The 20,331-nt window shown below is 34.6% G+C and overlaps 1 protein-coding gene across 40 annotated transcripts in view; it reads left to right on the forward strand.

Moving 5' to 3' along the window:
- Ptprd (protein tyrosine phosphatase receptor type D) overlaps positions 1–20,331 on the forward strand; it is a 2,013,525-nt gene that overhangs the window by 133,786 nt on the left and 1,859,408 nt on the right. The gene's annotated exons all lie outside the window — the stretch shown is intronic.

Raw genomic sequence — 20,331 nt, forward strand, 5'->3', positions numbered from 1 at the left:
ACACTTTTGATTGTCACTGCTGGGAGGAAGATTGCTGCTACTATTTTCCAATGGTTCGAACAAAGATGCTGCCCATAGCAAGCTCCTGCTCCACCTGATTCTTCCTGTTTCTGCTCACCACTATCAGGAAGTTGCTGTATATCACATTAGTGGGAGTTACCCTAATTTAATGGCACAAGTGTGCCTTAAAACCAAACATGAATTTCCATTTTAGATCAATTTTGACATCATTTTTGTTCTAGAGACCTGGATAAATTAAGTTTTACTCAAAATTAATATAATGATAAGTTTCTTGTAATTTTGTTTACTATAGGTCTATTCTGTATTTATTCTCACCAGTAAATACACTCTACTTATTATTATATGCCATTCTGACTAATCACTCTTTTTCCTAAACTGTAGAACATGATTTCCAAGTTTAGTAACATTTTTCCTAAATTTTGACTGAAATTTCATAGCCTTCTGTGGTTTAATTAATTCACTACTGGCTTTAATTACCACTCCATAGAAATTGAATAGTTTACTCCTCTTAAGCACTTCTTTTGTTCCTGTATTATGTTTTTTTTTTAATTTCTCCAGTTGTTTCATTGAATTTTATGCTGTGTACCTGACATTTATGTTTCTTTGGGAAGTGTTGCATTTTAAAGAGTTCTGTAGTATCTTGCTGCCATTTGTATCAGAACGTATACCTGTTAAACATTGTGAATATTTGTTAAAAGTCTTAGATGTTTACATATTCTATGTTGACATCTGTTTATATGAATTTGTCTCCTTTGTTTCATTCCGGTTTCAATTTTGCCTATATATATATATATACATACATATATGTATGTATATACATATACATATACACATATATGTATGTTTATACATATATGTATATATATATACTATAGCTACCAAATGCCTAGAGGAAATATATATATATAGATAAATAGATAGATAGATAGATAGATAGATAGATAGATAGATAGATAGATAGATAGATAGATAGATAGATAGATGTATTTATATATAGCTGTATTTAATAGATCAGGAAAGTTACTTCTAATTTATTCATTTCTCTGTTACTACAAAATAGATACTGACTTGATGTTTGTCAAATAGATTTCTAAATCTATTTAGAAGAACATAGTGATTGTGTTCCTTAATATATTGCTTTGAGAAACTGGATGTATTAGCTGGGATAATGTTGAAAACTTTTGCATTCTGGATGTAAAAATTGTGTAGCCATGAAGTGTTATCTATATCTATCTATCTCTATATATATATGTGTGTGTGTGTGTGTGTGTGTGTGTATTCATATTCACTGACTTCTAAATTTGTCATTGAGAAGAGGGGCATCCTTTTAAGATTAAAAACTATTAATAGTCTTGTTTTATCTCTGGCACTTTTTAATATCTGCCTTTTGTATTCTGCTTTTTTATCAGGATGTGTCAAAATGTATACCCAATTGGAAAAACAGCTCTGAATGCTTAATTTGAGCATATATTTTTCAGCAGTTCAGAAACTTATCAGCCAATATCTTTTGAATATTTTTTATTTTCCTTTAATTTTTTCATATCTTTGTTTTCAAAAGAAGTCTTTGATAAATTTTGACTTGTTTCTTTCTTCCTTTCTGACATAATCCTTCTAGTCATTGTGATTTATTGGTCTACATATAAGTCCACAAATTCTTTTAATGATAAATATGCTGTTTTATTTATTGTATTATGATATCAAGCATTGCGAATCATATGGGTTTATACCATAGTTTTTTCATTAAATCACTGTGCCTTTGCTTTATGTTTTATGTTAGACTATCATATTAAGGTTTGCTTTCCTTTTTTCTTTCTTCAACTGAGATTTACCCACATATCTTTTTCTTATATTTTAATGGGATCATATTTTCAGGGGGATTTGTTGTTTCTATTAGTGAGTAGATCTTCTGTAGATTATTCTCTAGGTTTTCTATTTCTTTTGTACAGGTTATCTAGTAGAATTTCTATAAAGTGAAATTTTATTTTAAATTCTGGACATTTTGATTTCCAAATGACAGAAGTCTGATTATAGATAAATGGTGATCAAATTTTATACAGAGGTTTTCCTTCTAGAGTTCAGGAAGAAAAGTTTGTTTGTTGTGTATAGTTTCCCTAGGCAAGTAAGCAGAATTTTCTGATTAAGCTAATATATGTATAATTTTATTTAGAGGTTTGTTTCTGTTCCCACCATGCATAGGGTTAATGTTCCTATAGTGCCTTTTGTAGGCACTCTTTACCAGGACCCAACTCCTTGTTCCACTTCCTGGTCTTCACATGTTTGTTAGTATTGGCTCACAGAGTAATTGGTCCCTCTTCAATTTCTTTGTTTCATGTTACTAGAATTCCCTCTTTTAACCTATACTTAGCTATATATGTTTAAATCTTAGTATGTTTGTCCAACATTTCTGTATGGCTACAGAAGAGGATCTTTGCATGAGTTTTATTCATCAACATCTTTTGTTAGGAAGGCTATAGAAAAAAACGACAATTTCTCTTTTGATTAGATATAAATCATATAGAAGCTTGTCATCATGCGATTTTTAAAACAATATAGATACTGTATAGAAAATATATAATTCCATCCAAATACCTTATAAATTATTATAGCTAAGTGTATTATTCTAACATAATTACAGACCAATCTGTGTTTCATTTTACATTCATATTTAAATATTTTTTAGAATTGCAAATGTAGGATGGGTTTTTAAACATTAGGTAATTTTTATCTCCTTATATTTTAAACTATACATAAAAATCTACTTGCAGCAATTCACAGGAATTTATAATATCATCCCTCCCTAATGTTGAGTTATTAGCTTGCTTCAAAAATCTTCTATTAACAATATTGCTGAAAAGGACATGTTAAAAAATTATCTTCAAAATTCACTTCAATTTATTAATATGAAATAAGGGTCTATAGCAAAATTTCTGTGCTTAAGCACATTATTTGGTGGGATTTATCAATCATCACCTGCATTACATCTTTTAAAAGTGTTTTGCAAGTGATATTTCCATATAAAATTAAATTGGGCAGTTTTAATATATTATATATAAAGCATTCAATTTTTTAGTTCAATGAACAAAATTAGGTTTATTTATTGGGAATTTATTTGCCTTGAATAACATTTCCTCCATGTTTCACTTTTTCTGTATTTCTTTGTTCCTTTTCTCTTTTATCTTATGACTTGTTCTCAGTTGCCTTGTTGTATATCCACACATACACTTCCCATTTATAATTCTGGAAACTAAATAGTTTATTGTAAACATATATGTTGATATATTTATCATTTTAAGGACAGCTATTACAATTGTAGGTATGCACTCACTATTTCTAGTTTCAATTCAGTTTTTGTATAGAGAATAAATCTGTGTATATATATTTCCCCTTAAAAATAGATGAAATAATCTATATTGCTAAAATCATGTTTCTCACTATTCATGGTGGTATATGTCTGTAATCCTCTCACTTTGATAGTCTGGGCCAGAAGATGCGAGGTTGAGACCTGGGACATATAACAGCATCTGGCTTCAAAATTTTTATTTCTTTGGAATATCATTATTTTGGGAAAGCTGATGAGCATGCATGGGAAGACTGCTGTGAAGTTTCTTCAGCTTTCCAGTAATAATGATTTTGATCATTGTATTTACAATTTAAAAAAAAATAAGAAAACAACCTAAGTGCTCTTCCAGGAAATTAGGCAGATATTTTACATGAAAATTGTGAATACTTAAAAGGATGCAGGCTATTGGCAAAGATCCCTATTTCAAAGATGTGGAATGTAATACCACACAGCTAATGGCAGTTTTCATTCTGCCTTGGAGAGACTGAAGGAATATTCTCTTTTGCTACCATCTTCACCTTTTGGAGCAGGACAGATGGATCTCCTCCTTGTGCTTGATTAGGGTAGACATCAGAGCAACTGGTGTGGCAGTGGTGAACCCCTCCATGGCACACTATCAGCAAGGACCAGTGGGAGGTAGAGTACTTTCTGTGATGATATTTATTTGCTTTCAGAACTCGGAGACCACAGTGCATCGTAGGACATTTAGCTTCTTCGATCCCTGACAGTAAATATAAATATTACTCATGTAACTCCCCCTTTCCCTGAATCACCATCCAATTGCCACTATTCCATCTAGCAATAATTTCTCCTTGTTGTCACAAAGCTCCCCTTATCATTTTCAGATATCATGGGTGATTTTCACAGACTCCAAGTCTCATTTGGTCTCACGTATCTAATTTTCTAGTTTAGTGTCAGGTCTATATTGCCATAGCACACTCTTATAATAGGATTTATTATTCTCTTTCATTTAATAGAACAGCGCACAAGTCTGCCTGCATTCATATTCTGACCCCATTATTTTTCTGGTAGAATTTCACACCACTATTATGCCTGCTGAGCATGCATTTGTATCATCTAACTTAAAAAGGGATTCATTTAAGAGCTGGAAGATAAAACATATTATATGGAAAACATCCGTCATTACACAAGTCAGGGCCTAGAAAAGGGAGTGTTATGTTATCAGTAGCCATAACATGATAAATGTTATTCTAAAAAAATTTCATTGTTCCTCAGATAAATTTAAATCATTCAACATACTTTTCCAAGCTGTATTTTGAGTTAATTTGACATGATATCACGTCTAGGCAAATATTATATTCATATAGTATTCATTCTTTGAACTTTGTAATGCTGTCTCTTGTATTTACGTTCAATGGGTTATTTGGTACTTTAAAATTTTGTTAACTTACATCTTTATAAGAGTGATAGAGTATTAAAAATGGATGAAACCCCATTTTATGTATTTCCTTTACTTGCATCTTATTTTCATCTTGTTGGCCTCAACAGAATGATTGATATGCACTGGGGGATGGATATTTGTAAGTAATCTGTTGCTGCTTTTGGGGGGGTTGACTAATATTTTGCTCTCCTGTACATTTGTTGTTTTAATAAGTGCCAGATATCATTTGTACTTCTCTAACAGTCTGCTGAGTTGCAAGAATATTGTTTGCTTTTTGTCAAGACTTTTGTCAAGAGTCATTTGGGAGCTTTTCTTATTGTAATTAATGGACAATTGATATTATTCCTTCCAATGTATTAAGTTTTATCAATAAATAGCAACATTTACCTTTGTATGAAATATTCTTATTAATTTTTCCCTTGACTTGATAAGAATTTCTACAATATTGGACAATACTCATGAAGATAGGCAGCTTTGTCCATTGAATTAGATGGCACTATCACCCATATTTGCCATTGATTATAATGTTGAATTTGAGTTAAATGAACATTTCCCAAAGGAATTGCTCTATACTTTGAAAGTATTTTATTGGAAAATAAAGTTTTAATTTCCCTTTTAATGAAAATTTTTAGTGATCAACAATTTAAACTTTTAGTCTGCTATATTGAGATGTCCTTTTATTCCTTTCTGAATTTTCATTACTAATTTTTTTATTTTATTGTAATTAAGTATTTACCAAGCAACGTTAATCTTTTATTACATTACTGATTTACAAGAACCACTGGTTACAAGAACACATTCTACAGCACTAATCTAATATTTTTTCCATCTGTTTGGCATCTTTAGTAAGGTTTTGAACAAAATTTTGTAAGCTTCTCTGTTCTCCCTGCAGCTACAATGCTATTTTCTTCTCTCTCTGTCTCTCTGTCTCTGTCTCTCTGTCTCTCTGTCTCTCTGTCTCTCTGTCTCTCTGTCTCTCTGTCTCTCTCTCTCTCTCTCTCTCTCTCTCTCTTTCTATCTCTCTCTTTTGTCAGTTGTATGGCTTGAACTGTGGGCCTGGGCACTGTCCCTCAGCTCTTCAGCTCAAGGAAAGTGCTCTACCTCTTGAGCCACAGCACCACTTCCAGTTTTCAAGTGGTTTATTGGAGATAAGAGTCTCACATACCTTTCTGCCCTGGCTGGCTTTGAACCGTGATCCTCAGATCTCAGCCTCCTGAGTAGCTAGGATTACAGGTGTGAGCCACCGGCGCTCGGCTTATTTTCTTCTTTCTTGATGCTATGTTTTAATATATTTACAGAAATAGCTATTAATAAGTATATTTCCTGATAATAAATGATAAGCTTGTACTTTAAACGCAATCATTTGCTCATCCTGTTGTACTCATAAGCATCCATGCTCATAACTACTTTTATGCATTTAATTCTAAATTTTCATCCTCTGAAGAAAAACCTTGATTTCTTCATTCATTTTATGAAAACTCACAGATCTGAAGCTGTCTTTCTCTCACTTCCACATGTGAATAGAACATGGATGTGTAAAGCAGAGTTCTGGGATCACACCTCGTTTTTTTTTTCTATAGATGTTGAAATGGGGTTTCTCTAGCTTTTTGCCCTGGCTGACTTCAGACTTCTGTACTCTCTCCCAATCTCTGCCTCCAGAGTAGCTAAAAATTTAGGGATGAGTTGTTATCTACATCTCTCCCATAACTTTTTAAAAATGAGTCTACTTTTTAATTATGACAAGATAAAGCCTTATAATCCCATATTAACAAGCAACTAATAAATTTCTCATTCAGAGCTATATAGGTCACAACACACATATACATATATGCATATAATTATACATATGTACACATTTGTAAAAATATGCATGCATGATTATATATTATATAGATTACATTATATGATATAAAGTCATATTCCTATATTCATAGATGAATACATATATCTTTATGTATATGAACATATATATTCATATGTTCATATATAAAAATATATATCATTTTACTTCAACTACTAGCAGAATGAAAGGTGAACTATGTAGAATTTTTAATTAGTTTATTATTTTTAAGTAGTTGTATGAAGGAGGTACCATATAACAAAGCAGTTAATTAATATAATAGTTCAACATTCTCAATCCCCTTCAACCCACCCCTTCCCTTGTGTTTCTTCATTTTGTAGTATATGCAATGGATTCTTGACAACATTGGTTAATGCCAAGTAGTAATTGAGTGATAATGGGACTTTCAGATTGACCATAGGAGATGAGTCAATTCATCTGCATGAGTCTCAAGCCTCTACTCTTTGAGTATATGGCTATTGGTGAGCATGTTTGGATAGTATTTTTAACTTCTAGTTTTTGAGATCCTATCATTTGTCATTTCAGTAACTGTCTTCCCAGCACAAATTATTTTTCCTGTAGTGCCATCTAAGCGAAAGGTTTACTGTCACTATTATTTTCTCCATTCTTCTGTAACAGGAATTTATGTCAATGCCTTGAAGACCCTGGGGATTACAATTACATTTGAAATATAAGTACATGTCACCTGTCTGGGTGATGCAACTATGTAAATGTGTGTGTTTATGTATATAGTATAAGGTTTCATTATAAATCAAGAAGATGGAAAATGAATGACCAAAGCTAAAAGGAGAGCTGGAGGTCCAAGTAGAATTGTGCCAGCTGGGTAAACAAGCAGAGTAACTACAGAGTCCTATTTCAAATCCCAGTACTGAAAAAGAAAAGAAAAGGATAAAAGGGAGAAAGGGCAAGTGTTTCTTGTAATATGTATCCATTATTAATAGACACTTGTCAGATAAGTGTTTCCTGTCAAATACTTGTAGAAATACTGTAGTATAAATTTTATGTTTAATGTTTATGGCTTTAATACGACAAACTATGTTTGAATTTTTACAATTCATTATATAACTTTACACTATTTGCCTAAGCAGAGAAAAGGGAAAACAGACAAGTAAATTAGAACTGATGAATGATTCTTTTGACAAAATATGTGAAGGGCAACATTGTAAATTAAGATTTCTATTTTATTACTTTTTATTATCTTTAATCGTACAAAGGAGTTATCACTTAACAAATTAGTTTCTGCATACAAGTCACTGCTTTTATTATTCCCCCCATACACACTAACCCAATACCTCTCCTCAATTTCTTAATTTTATAAGATATATATTGAGCATTGTGACTATATTCTCCATCCCATTTGGTCTCTTCATTTGTATGTCCTCCTCTCGTTGAGTCCCTTCCCCACACCTTTTGAGGATGAATAGCAGTTTCCTGGTATTTATTTTGTTGTACTTTAAGTTAGTATTTCTAAGGAATTACACCATTTGAATTCTTCCCTGAAAATACCATATTCCATATACATTTGTGTATACTGACAAACATCCCTATATATGTTTATTTCTGCATTTATAAATTAGTTTGTGTCTGCTTTCATTTGTGCTTTTCTAAAGATTTGGTGTTTGGGCTTGTGTGTCTTTAGCTATAATTCACCTTTGGACTTCTTATCTTTTATTATTTTTGACCAGGGCTTCCCATTCATATGGCTTTTTTTGCTCAGAGGTTGCTCGCTGACACCTGAGCTGTGCCTATATCCAGGCATTTTGCTGGAGTCCCATGGGTATTTCTGACAGGACTAGCATCAAATTGCAATCTCAGACACCTGCAGAACTACGTGAATAGCCTCCCTCACCCCCCTGGTGTGCCACGCTAGCTTTTGCTGTTATTATTACTACTTATTTAATTCCTTCCAATGTATGCAGTGCCATATATTACTTTCCTCTTGACTAGCAAGACCCTCTGAAAATGAAACAATGTTCCTAACATTTTTGCACTTTCTCTATTTAAACAAATACCTGGCTCCTTCTCAAAGAACTATATATGGTCATTCATTCTTATACTTGAGAAAGAAGATGCAGTAGCGGTAGGACATTAAATATGCTTATGCTGGAGATAAATTATTGTTTACATTGTTTCCTCCAAATAGATTCCCATATTTCCTAGTTATGTTTTATTTGACAATGTACAGCTTTTGAATGAAACAGATCGAATCCACTGTCTCTTCTATTGCATGCTAAATGTATGATGTTTGGTAAACTAGTTTATCTCTCAAGACCTCTTTCACCATCATGTAAATGAAAATATTATCCTTTATAAAAGTCGCCAGGATTGATCATAAATGTATTTTACATCTTATAAAAACTCTACAAGTTAAAAAGTAGTAAGTCAAATGACCATTATTCATATGAAAGTATTTTCAATATGATTTCCTCCACAGAAATGCAAATTTTATGTTTTTATTTATTTTTTATTTATTTTTATTTTATTTTTTTATTGTGAGAATACTGTACAGAGGACTTACAATTACATGGGCAAGATAATGAGTACATTTCTTACCAATCATTGTTGCCTCCTCTTTGTTTCCCCTTCCCGTCCCTTCCCATATTCCCCCCACCCCCGACCCGATCCTCCCCTCACCCCCCCACCAAAGTTGTAAAGTTCGTTTTTCTACAAAACGACTTGTACATCTCATTTAACTAGGGATATCCCTAGTTAAACGATTTGTTTTTTCCCTTCCCCTCCACAAATTATACCAACATCAAATACAGTGAAAGCATGGGTTATACCGTGGGGGAGGGACATACAAAGCAACAAAGAAATAATCTTATAAATATGTTAGAAACAATTGCATGAAAGGAAAAAAAACAAAAAAAATCATTTGAATACTTATCTTGGGGTTCATTCCCCTAACATCAACTTATCTGACCTTTTCTGCTTGACTCAGACATTTACTAGATATTGCAAATAAGGGAAACCATGGGACCTATGTTTCTTTGAGCTTGGCTTACTTCACGTCATATAATTTTTTCCAAGTTTTTCCATTTCCTAACAAATGGGGCAATGTCATTCTTTCTGATGAAGGCATAGAATTCCATTGTGTATATGTACCACATTTGCTTGATCCATTCATCTACTGAGGGGCATCTGGGTTGGTTCCATATCTTAGCTATGGTAAATAATACTGCAATAACCATAGTCATGCTGGTAGCTTTAGTGTGGTCTTGTTTGTAAACATTTGGGTAAATGCCCAAAAGTGGGATTGCCGGGTCATAGGGGAGCTCTATGTGGAGTCTTTTGAGGAACCTCTATACTACTCTCCAAAGGTTTACAGTCCCACTAACAATGCAGTAAGGTTCCCTTCTGTCCACATCTCCTCCAGATTCTGTGGTTATTAGAGTTCTTGATTATAGCCATTATAACTGGGGTAAGGTGGTATCACAATGTTGTTTTGATTTGCATTTCTTTTATGACTAGGGAGGTTGAGCATTTCTGCATGTGTCTATTGGCCATCCTTCTTTCTTCTTCAGAGAGGTTTCTCTTTAAGTCTTTAGCTCACTTATTTATTGGGCAGTTGTTTCTTTGAGGATTTGTTGTTGGGGGATTTAATTTTTTGAGTTCCAGGTATATTTTACATATGAGACCCTTGTCTGTTGTATGGCTAGTGAAGATCTTCTCCCAACCCGTGAGCTTTCTGTTGATCTTGCTAGCTATGTCCATTGCCATGCAGAAGCTCTGCAATTTCATGCAATCCCATTTGTCCAACCTTTCCTTGATTTGTTGTGTTTCTGAGTCTCTTTTAAGAAAATTTCGGCCTGTGCCAAGGAGACCTAGGGTTTCTCCTATTCCATCCTGTAATGTTTTCAGGGTGTCTGCTTTGACTCCAAGGTCTTTGAACGATTTGGAGTTGATTCTGGTGCAGAGTAATATATAAGGATCTAGCTTTAGTTTTCTACAAGGAGTTAACCAGTTTTGCCAGCACCATTTACTGAAGAGACTGTCTTTCTTCCATTCTATTTTTTTAGCTCCCTTATCAAAGATTAGATGTTTAATGATACCACAATGCACCCAACAGTCTGGCTCCTGACTGACATTGTGAAGGTTCGGCAACAATAAAGAAGAATGGAACACTCACACGTGCACATTTGATGATGGGAATGAACAAATTTCAGAAACCACTATTGAAAACCTTTAGAAGTTTCTATTAAATGCAATCCCCTGCCATTCCTATGACCTTGCAGTTCTTCTTGTAAAAATTACATATTCATAAAAGCTCTATCAATAATAATCTCAAACTAGAAATAATTTAAAAGTCCTTCAACAAGTGGGAGAGCTTAATGTAATATAGCACTTTTCTGCAAATGAAATGCAACACCATGGATCTGGGTGGGAGCCTTTAAGGGATGTTTTCAGAAGGATCTCTGACTTAGTGGATAATGTAATAGTTAATTGAATTGATAAGATGTTTATATTAGGTGTATGTTTTCTTTTTTTGGGGGGGAGGTCTGGTCATGGGTCCTGAACTCTGGGCCTAGGCGCTGTTCCTCAGCTCTTCAGCTCAAGGCTAGCACTCTACCACTTGAGCCACAGCGCCACTTTTGGCTTTTTTCTTTTTGCTTATGTGGTGCTGAAGAATCGAACCCAGGGCCTCATGCATGCAAGGCAAGCGCTCTACCACTGAGACACCTTCCTAGTCCAAAGTATATGTTTTATTATAGAAATATAATTCCAAATACTGGTAAATTCCAAGGAATTTGGGGGATGTGACTGACAAAGGGTTAAAGGAAACTTTCTGCAGAAAAAGGAAATATTTTATAACATGATTCACAAGTCTAAAAACAAACGGAAATATCTATTGCATGAATGTCTTATAATTACAGTCAATAAAGGAAAACAAGAAAAAATTCTAATATCTTAAGCTATACTTCTATTTATGTGTGTGTGTGTGCATGCACACATGCATATTCAGGTGTATGTACATGCCAGTCCTGGAGTTTGAACTAACGGCCTGGGAACTCTCCCTATGCTTTCTACTCAAAGCTCGTGGTCTACCATTTGAACCACACCTCAGGTTTTGATGGTAAACTGGAGATGAGTCTCACAGACTTTCCTGACTGGCTTCAAACTGCAGTTCTCAGATCTCAGCCTCTTGTGTAGATTCATTACTGTTGTGAGCCATTGTTACATAGGTAGTTTTTTTCTTTGCAAAATGTTTTCAGAGTTAGTTCTCTCTCATATCTTTCAAAATAGTAATGATTTGAAGAGTTTTCACATCTAACTCTGCTAAGAAGAACTATCATGCCCAGTGATTGCATTGTAGCCACAGTAAATATTGTGCAGAAATTTTGATTCTGTTGGTAAATGGAGCTTCAAAAATTATTAACAGGATTTTAAATAATGGTAGCTATGAACTGGAGTATCAAAACAGCAATTTAAAACCATATCCATTTAATTTGTTCTGTTTTTCTGTTATACTTTTTATAGCTCTCCATTTCTCCTACTGCTAAAATTGCTTAGCCATATCAGGTTTTATGAATGAAACACAGGCTCAAGTATTTTATTTAATGAGTCTAATCTATCTGTGCATTAAATCTTTATGTAACAGACAAAGACTACAGGATTTCTTTCCACTTGATTCTGGTGAGCCTGAGGCATAAACAATATAACAGAGACAGCTACATAATAAGAGTATTAAAGCTGAAATAGAGGATCAAAGGATTACAAATAAAATTCAAATATTTTGTAATTATTCATTAAATCTTGTAGTATGATTTTCTAGTAGTCAACACAAATATGGAAATACCAATTGTCTTATATTCCTGTAAGTCTATTGAAAATTATCCTATTCAAGAAGAGGGAAGGGATGGTAGGGGAAAAACAAAGGAGGAGGCAACAATGCTGGAGAAGAAATGCACACATTACCTTGCTCATGTAACTGTAACCTCACTGTACAGTATTTTCACAATAAAAACTTAATTAAAAATAATCTAAAAAAGAAGGATCAATTATTTTCTTTTAAAGGTATGTTGAAGAATCTACACACTGCCAATTTTGAACATATTGATAAACAAAGGTTTCAGCAATTATTTCGCAGAAGTTGGGAAATGTCCCTGTATTGAGGCTTCCAGATGATGAATTTGCTATCCAATGTACATAAGCTGAAGCGTGGAATAGAGTACAAGAAAAGAGAAAGGGAGACTACTAGAGAGGACAGAGAGTATAAAAATCAGACAAAGGGAATGATAGAGAGGGAGACAGACAGAAAGACAGAGGCAGACCTAGAAAAAAATAATAGCTGTGAAATCAGAGTGAACCTAGGTAATGGAAGAGTTAAATAATTTCACATCTTCTTGCATGGTAAGAATTAGAAGAAACAATAAAATAAAGCAATCAAAGGAATAAAAGTAAATGAAGTAATACTAGGAAGGTAGGAGAAGAAGGAAAATGGAAACAATAACAGGAAGAATAATGAAAGTAACAACAGTGATGATGATTATTAAACTTATTTATAGGTTTGGAAGTGTCATAATGAAGATGCTTCCTATGTAAATTATTATATAAAAGTACAAATTCTTTTTAAAATAGTTTCTTTTAGACAAAGAAAAAGAAAACATGGAGTGTTAGCTAATGATTGAGCTGTTTGGGTATAGAAGTCCAAAAATTCATTGACCATAAAAACATATTTAAAAATAGGAAATACATATTCAGGTATGTATATATTTCTTTATAAGATGATGAAAATATGAGATTCACAAATGAAGAGCTGTAAAAAGAAATATCTAAGCATGGCAATTGAAGATTGTATCATTTGGCGGGGGGGGGGGGTAAGGTAAGGATAAAGTTGAGAAATAAAAAGTTCTCAGAGTTACCTCAGAAAAGCTGAAGAAAGTAATCTTCTAAGAAATCTGTAGTTGACAATTCTAAAGAAATTCCAAAGGGGATTGAAAAAAATTAGATTGTCAGTTTGTGTCAAGATCTTTTCGAAGCTTTGAGTGAGCAGGCTTCCTAGAATGTGAGTAGACATCAAACAAAAAACCATGTGGTAAAGTTTGAGGTTGTAGACTGGGAAATTTTAAAACAAAATTCTTAAAATTGATATGTACTATACATGATTCCAAAACTCTTTAAAACTCTGTTCTAAGTCTGCTCACAATCTTTATTTTCTTATTGAAGTTTTGACCATTTTTACCTGCAGCCAGTGCCTTTGATCACATTATTTATTCAACTTGAACAAGTCTTAAAGCTTTCTCTTGTATGTATCAATATGGTTACTTGCAAAAGTAAAACTAAGTAAACTCCATACATTGGGCAAATAAGAGTTCAAAGAAACAGAAGAAGAATACAGAGTTGAAAGCAATTAATGGCACTCTTAAATAAGATTGTCAATGAAAACAAAAATGATAACTTAGTCTTTAGATGGACACAAAGTCTGATAGGAGAACTAGAGGGAAAGAGGTTTAAAGTACCGAAACTAGTTAAAGTGGAGAAACAACCGTGTCCATGTTGTATTACAGAGTTTGTATATAACCTTTTTTATCCTGTCATCACAGTGGGAAACACAGTTCTTCACATTAAGAATCACTGGACTGGTTGAAAATAGTTTTTGTGGGGACCTATTTTTGTGATGATGAAGAAAAGGAACTGACTTTAAAAGAAAATATCTTGAATCATTTATTTGGCCCATAGACTTTGGTGAAGAGGTCTAATCATCACTTAAGGATAAAATCCTTTGGTGCTTCCAAAACCATCAGAAGTTTATGGATATGAGTGACTGCTAAGGTCAGCAGTTATCTGATAATGGGAATGGTGATAAAAGATAAGAAAGTGAAGAAGTATGTGTCTGTGAATAAGTAGTTTGTAGATGAAATGACGAAATTGTATTTTTATTGAACAAATGCATTAACATATGCCACTCAATGAATCTGATGCATCAGATTAGGAAAATGAATGACAAAAAACCATCAGAGGCCAGTGGCTGATGCCTATAATCCCAACTATTCAGGAGGTTGAGATCTGAATATCAAAGTTTGAATCTAGCCTGGGCAGGAATGTCTGTGAGAATTATATCTCCAATTAGCCTTCAAAAAAATCTATAAGTAGAGCTCTGGCTTAAGAGTGCCAACCTTGACTACAAAAGTGCAGAGACAACATCCAGGCCCTAAATTCAAGGTGCAGGATGGGCAGGCACAAACACACACACATGCACACACACACACACACACACACACACACACACACACACACATACATACATACATACATACACAGAAAGAAATTCTATGATCATCCTTGTGGATACAAATGAGTTTGACAAATTCAATTTCTTTTCATAATTTACCATATTAATATATATTAATTCTGGAATTTCTACAGGTTTTCTTCTGAGATCAGAAATTAACAAGAATTCATAATGTTGCCTTTTCTAGGCATTAGACTATTTGAAATTCAAACTAAACAATTGGGTAAAATAATAATAATAAATATGATAACAATAATAAATTGAATAGGATACAATGTGAATTGTTTCTGTTTTCTACTGAGGTAACCTTACATAAACATGATTCTAAATTCCTGACAAAAAGACATCAAAATTTAGGATTTAAATATTCCTCAATAAAACTGGAATAAGACTTACAGATAGATAATGGTGTAATATCTCAAAGGACATTGAGTATAAACATGATGTGTGTCTTAGAAATCTTTCTTTTTTTATTGTGAAAATACTTTACAGAGGGGTTACAATTACATGGGCAAGATAATGAGTACATTTCTTATCAAGCATTGTAGCCTCCTCCTTTATTTCCCCTTCCCATCCCCCCCCCCGCCCCTCCAATTCTCCTCACCCCCCACACCAAAGTTGTAAAGTTCATTTTGGACATAATCTTTCTATGAAAATGCTTACTTCCCATAATGCTGCTATAAATATGCTATTAAGTGTTATTAACCACTTTGATTAGGGCTTTTTCATATTTAACTCTTTGGGATTCTGAAAATAATTAATTCAAAAATAGCCAGATATATGTGACTCATGCCTATTATCAACTACTCAGGAAAAAACTGAGATCTGAGGTTCAACTCCATCCCTGTTAGAAAAGTCATGAAATCCTTATTTCCATGTAACAAGCAAAAAGCAAAAAGTAGATGTATGGCTAATTTGATTAGGCATCAGCCTTGAGCAAAGAAGCTAAAGGAAACACCCTGGCTGTAAATATAAAATATATAGTCAAAATACATACAAAAAATTAATGTCAAAGTATAAATAGAGTCAGTAAAGGTATGAATGACCAGGGAGAAATTATTTCTTTGTTGGGATGTAGATTTCTCTAAGCAAAAAACAATTATTCTCTCAGAGAAAACTCAAAATAGAAACAAAGGAAAAAGTAAAATAAATAATTATATTTCATAGTAAAGATTAAAATATGAAAATTCAACTTACTATTTACAGAGAATTATATAGGTATTAGATGCATTAAAAATACCTCAGTATATAGGATCATGATGAGCTATTTCATAAATATTCATTGATGTAAATTTCACAAATGAGTAAATATTCCATATGGACTCTACAAAGTTTTCTTATGGATTCTTCTACTTGAATATACGTAAATAATGCATGAAAGCACGGTTAAAAATAACAAACACATTTATTTACACTATTTACACCAGAAAGGGGGCCTGGGACTACTTTGTCCTGGTCTAGATACCCAGAACCAAGAACAGCCTGACCACCAAGAGCAGCCCCAACCTTTATAAGTTGGTCTGCTAACCATCAATTAGACGGTCTGCAAACATCCAAATCTCAGACCTCCAAAGCTCCAAAATTTCTTCCCTTCCTCTTTCTCTACAGGCCTCTCCACTCTCCAAGGCCTGGCCTGCTCTGCTCCCGCAGGCGCCTCTCCACAGGCCTCTCTAGAGGAAGGTTCCGAATGGCCTCCCCAGGAGGCCTCAAATGACCTCTGGAGGAGATCCCAAATGGCCCCTGGAGGAGGCCCCAAATGACTTCCTCAAGAAGCCCCAAAAGACCTCTCAAGGAGGGCCAAAAAGGCCCCCAGAGGAGGCCCCACGTAGCTTCTCCAGGAAGTCCCAAATGACCTCTCCAGGTTTGCACTTCCTTCCTCAGGCTGCCCTGCACTACTAAGGCAGGCTTTCCCCTCCTGCTGTCTCTCTCCAGTCCCTGTCTCCCCTCCACTTAGCTCTTCACTCCTCTCCTCTCCTGAGGACTCCCAGTCTTTCCCCTACTCTCCTCATGACTGCAACATCCAGCCTATATTTAGGCAGTGACCACCTCCTTTCAGCTGCATGTCCCACTCCTCAGGTGGCACACCCACCCCAGTGACATCAGCCTCTCAAGGCCTTGCCCCCTCTGCTTGTCCCATCTGCTGAGCAGCAAGGCTTGCCACCAGGGCCATGCTGATTATAGGGACTTGCTGATAATTACAGTAATAGGATTGTGAATAAGTCCCCTCCAGAATACTTTAGAAAACTTCTTGAATGTATAGCTTCTATTTTTGTCCCTGTGGGATTTTAAATTATACATTTAAAGAGCCAGGTGCTGGTGGCTTGTGCCTGTAATCCTGCCTGTAATCCTAGCTGCTCAGGAGGCTAAGATCTGAGGATCCTGGTTCAAAGCCAGCCCTGGCAGGAAAGTCCATGAGACTCTTATCTCCAATAAACCACTCAGAAAACTGGAAGTGGTGCTGTGGCTCAAGCAGTAGACCAAATGCCTTGAGCTGAAGAGCTGAGGGACAGCCCTCAGGCCTAGAGTTCAAACCCATGACCAACAAATAAACAAACAAATAAAAACAAAAAGTATACACACACATTTAAAGGACAAATACAAATTTGAAAGAATTCTCAATTATTATGCTAATGTGGAAATTTTTTCTGCTCTAGAATTTTGTTAAAAAATTGTATTTGCTTCTTATTCTTTTACAAAGTTTACTAGCAACTATGAAAAAGTACCTCGAACTGATCCTGTTGAATACACAGTAGTACCAACATTCAATCAGGATTGAGTTTAGTGTTGTAGAATTATGATCAGATGAAGGTTGTAACTGTAATCTAATTACAGTTTAGGAAGTTAGTACTTACATCTTCAAAGAAAGACTAAGAAAAGACTATTAAGAAAAAAATAAGAATTTATGAATATTTTAAGGAAGCATTTAAACCTTCAAGCTTCAATATAATAATATTAAAAATAGCTTTGTCACACCTATTTTATTCCATACACTGATCTGGATGCTGAATTTGTATTACTCATTTAAAGTTCAAACACTATGGTAGAGACTTTATTTTAATCACAGTTTACAGATAAAGTACTAGGATGAAATTTTCCTCAAGGACACAGAAATTGAAAATGGAAGAGTCAAGTTTCAAACCCAGGAGAGCTAGATGAGACTCTTATTCTTTCTGCTAAGCTCCATTTCATTTAACAAAGAAAAAGCAATAAACACCATGAGATTCACTTTATTTTGAAAAGGAATGAAGGTGTTATCTGTTAATCACACATCACAGTAGCAGTTTCATTTTAAAAACTAATTCCCTAGTGAAATATGGGAATAAGCAAATAGAATTAATTAAGTGGAACAATGATTTGTTCCTTGTCTTAGCATCAAAGCACCTAAAACAGTATCTTGTTCATAATGTACTCTCAAACTGATAATTATGGAATTAATACAGACTTTGCTGCTAGATGTGTTTTATAGCATTTGCTGAGTCAAATATGATGGGTTATTTACCAAGTATTATTGGTAGCTCTGTGTTGATTATGGCTTTTGACCTTTCATGGTATTCAGGTACTTTTGTGAATTAAATATTACAGAGATGTAAATCAGAACTTCTTTGAGATTCTAGCTCACTCCTCTCTGGGAGGTTATCATTAGGAAGAAGCAATGTTATAAGAATATGGTATGGGGGTGTGTTTTGGGACCGACATGGGACTTAATCACTTAATTTGAAGTGTAGCTAATGTAGAAATGCGGGTGCCTCAAAAAAATAAAAATAGAACCTCAATTGTAATAACCGGTGGGGCCCTGATCATCAACAGGGCCCAATAGTCAGCGGGACTTGGTGGTCTAGCCTGCTGGATGGGGTGGGGCATCAAGAGGCGAGCCTCACTGCTTGACAGACCAGGCCACCGGACAGAACAGGGCATTGAGAGGCTGACTTCACTGCCCCATAGGCCATGCCTCCTGAGGGCCGCGTGCCATGCTGCTGAAAGGGAAGGGCATTTCCTAGGGAGTGGGGCATTGAACCCCACATGGCTAACAGCCTACTGGCCATTTGAGACCCCCTCCAGAGGCCATTTGGGGCTGCCTCCAGATATTATTAGGGGCCTCTTCTGGACGTCATTTGGGACCTTCCTCTAGAGTGGCCGGTGGAGAGGCCCCTCCCAGAGCAGATCAGGGAAGGCCTGTTGAGAGTGGAGAAGCCTGCAGAGAAGAAGGAAGAGAAGAGCAGGAAAAGCCTTCCCCTTTGGAGGTTTGAAGCTTTGGAGGTTTGAGGTTTAGAGGTTTGTAGACTAACTAATAAAGGTCAGGAGGTCAAGGCTGCCTATTGGAGGCTTGGGGGTTTGGTAGTTGAGGCTGCTCTTGGTTCTGGGTATGTAGCCCAGGACAAAGTAGTCTCAGGATCCTTTCAGGTGAAAATAGTGTCAATAAACTTCTTTTGTTCACCTTTCACTCTGCCTTGATGGGTTGTCTCGCTCTTTGGAGGTCATAAGTCTATATGATCTAGCCATACCAATGCTGAAAGTATAAAACTCGGCATAGTATAGAGATACCTATTTTTTGGTGGCTCTATTCATAGTAACAAAATTATGTATGTATGTATGTATGTATGTATGTATGTATGTATGTATGTATGTGTATATATGTACACACATATGCACATATACCTACATATACATCTGTATATAAATAAATATATACTTATGTATGAATATATATAAACAAAATTTTGCATATATATGTAGGTAAATGTGTACATATGTGTATGTGTACCTATGTGTATATGTATATACATAGTCCCATTCAATGGAGTTTTTCTCAGTCACTAAGAAGGATGAAATTGTATTTTTTTAAGAAAATGGATGGAAATGGATATCACCATTGTAATTGAAGCAACCCAGTCCCATAAATAAAAGTAGCACATTTTTTCTCTCATTTTTGGAATCCTGGAGTGGATAACAGCTCTCAAAATACAATGGGGACTGTACTAGAGAAGAGAGTAGAAGAGAAATGGGGGAAAGAATAAAAGGGAACATGACTAGAATTGATGTATAGTGCATTTATGTATGTAAAATCTCACAATAAAATGTCTTATTAGAATTTGTATATACTAATAAAAGTTAAAATTCATATGTGAAGATTTGTTTAAAATAGACATATAAATAGAGTTTTCTTATCAAGAATATAAGTGCTTCAGAAAGAATATGTATTGGAATATATATTGGTGGTATTGCAGCAGTCATATTAACCAAGGCATTTTTGAGTTTTCTAAAGCATTTCCAGGCCAGAATAAAGGCCAATAGAAAGGTTTTAAATAATGACTATCTACAAGTGCAAAAATTGAGAAAAGCACATTCGGCAGACATCATGACAGCAAAATATATGATCAATCTTTTAAAATATAGTTCTTTCCAAAGGCGATAGCTTAATCAAAACCACAAGTGGACTCCCCTCTCACTTTCTGCACACTAAAACATTTATAAAA

Source organism: Dipodomys merriami, unplaced genomic scaffold, assembly GCF_024711535.1.
Source record: "Dipodomys merriami isolate MVZ:Mamm:240054 unplaced genomic scaffold, mDipMer1.0.p SCAF_22, whole genome shotgun sequence".
Lineage (NCBI taxonomy): Eukaryota > Metazoa > Chordata > Mammalia > Rodentia > Heteromyidae > Dipodomys > Dipodomys merriami.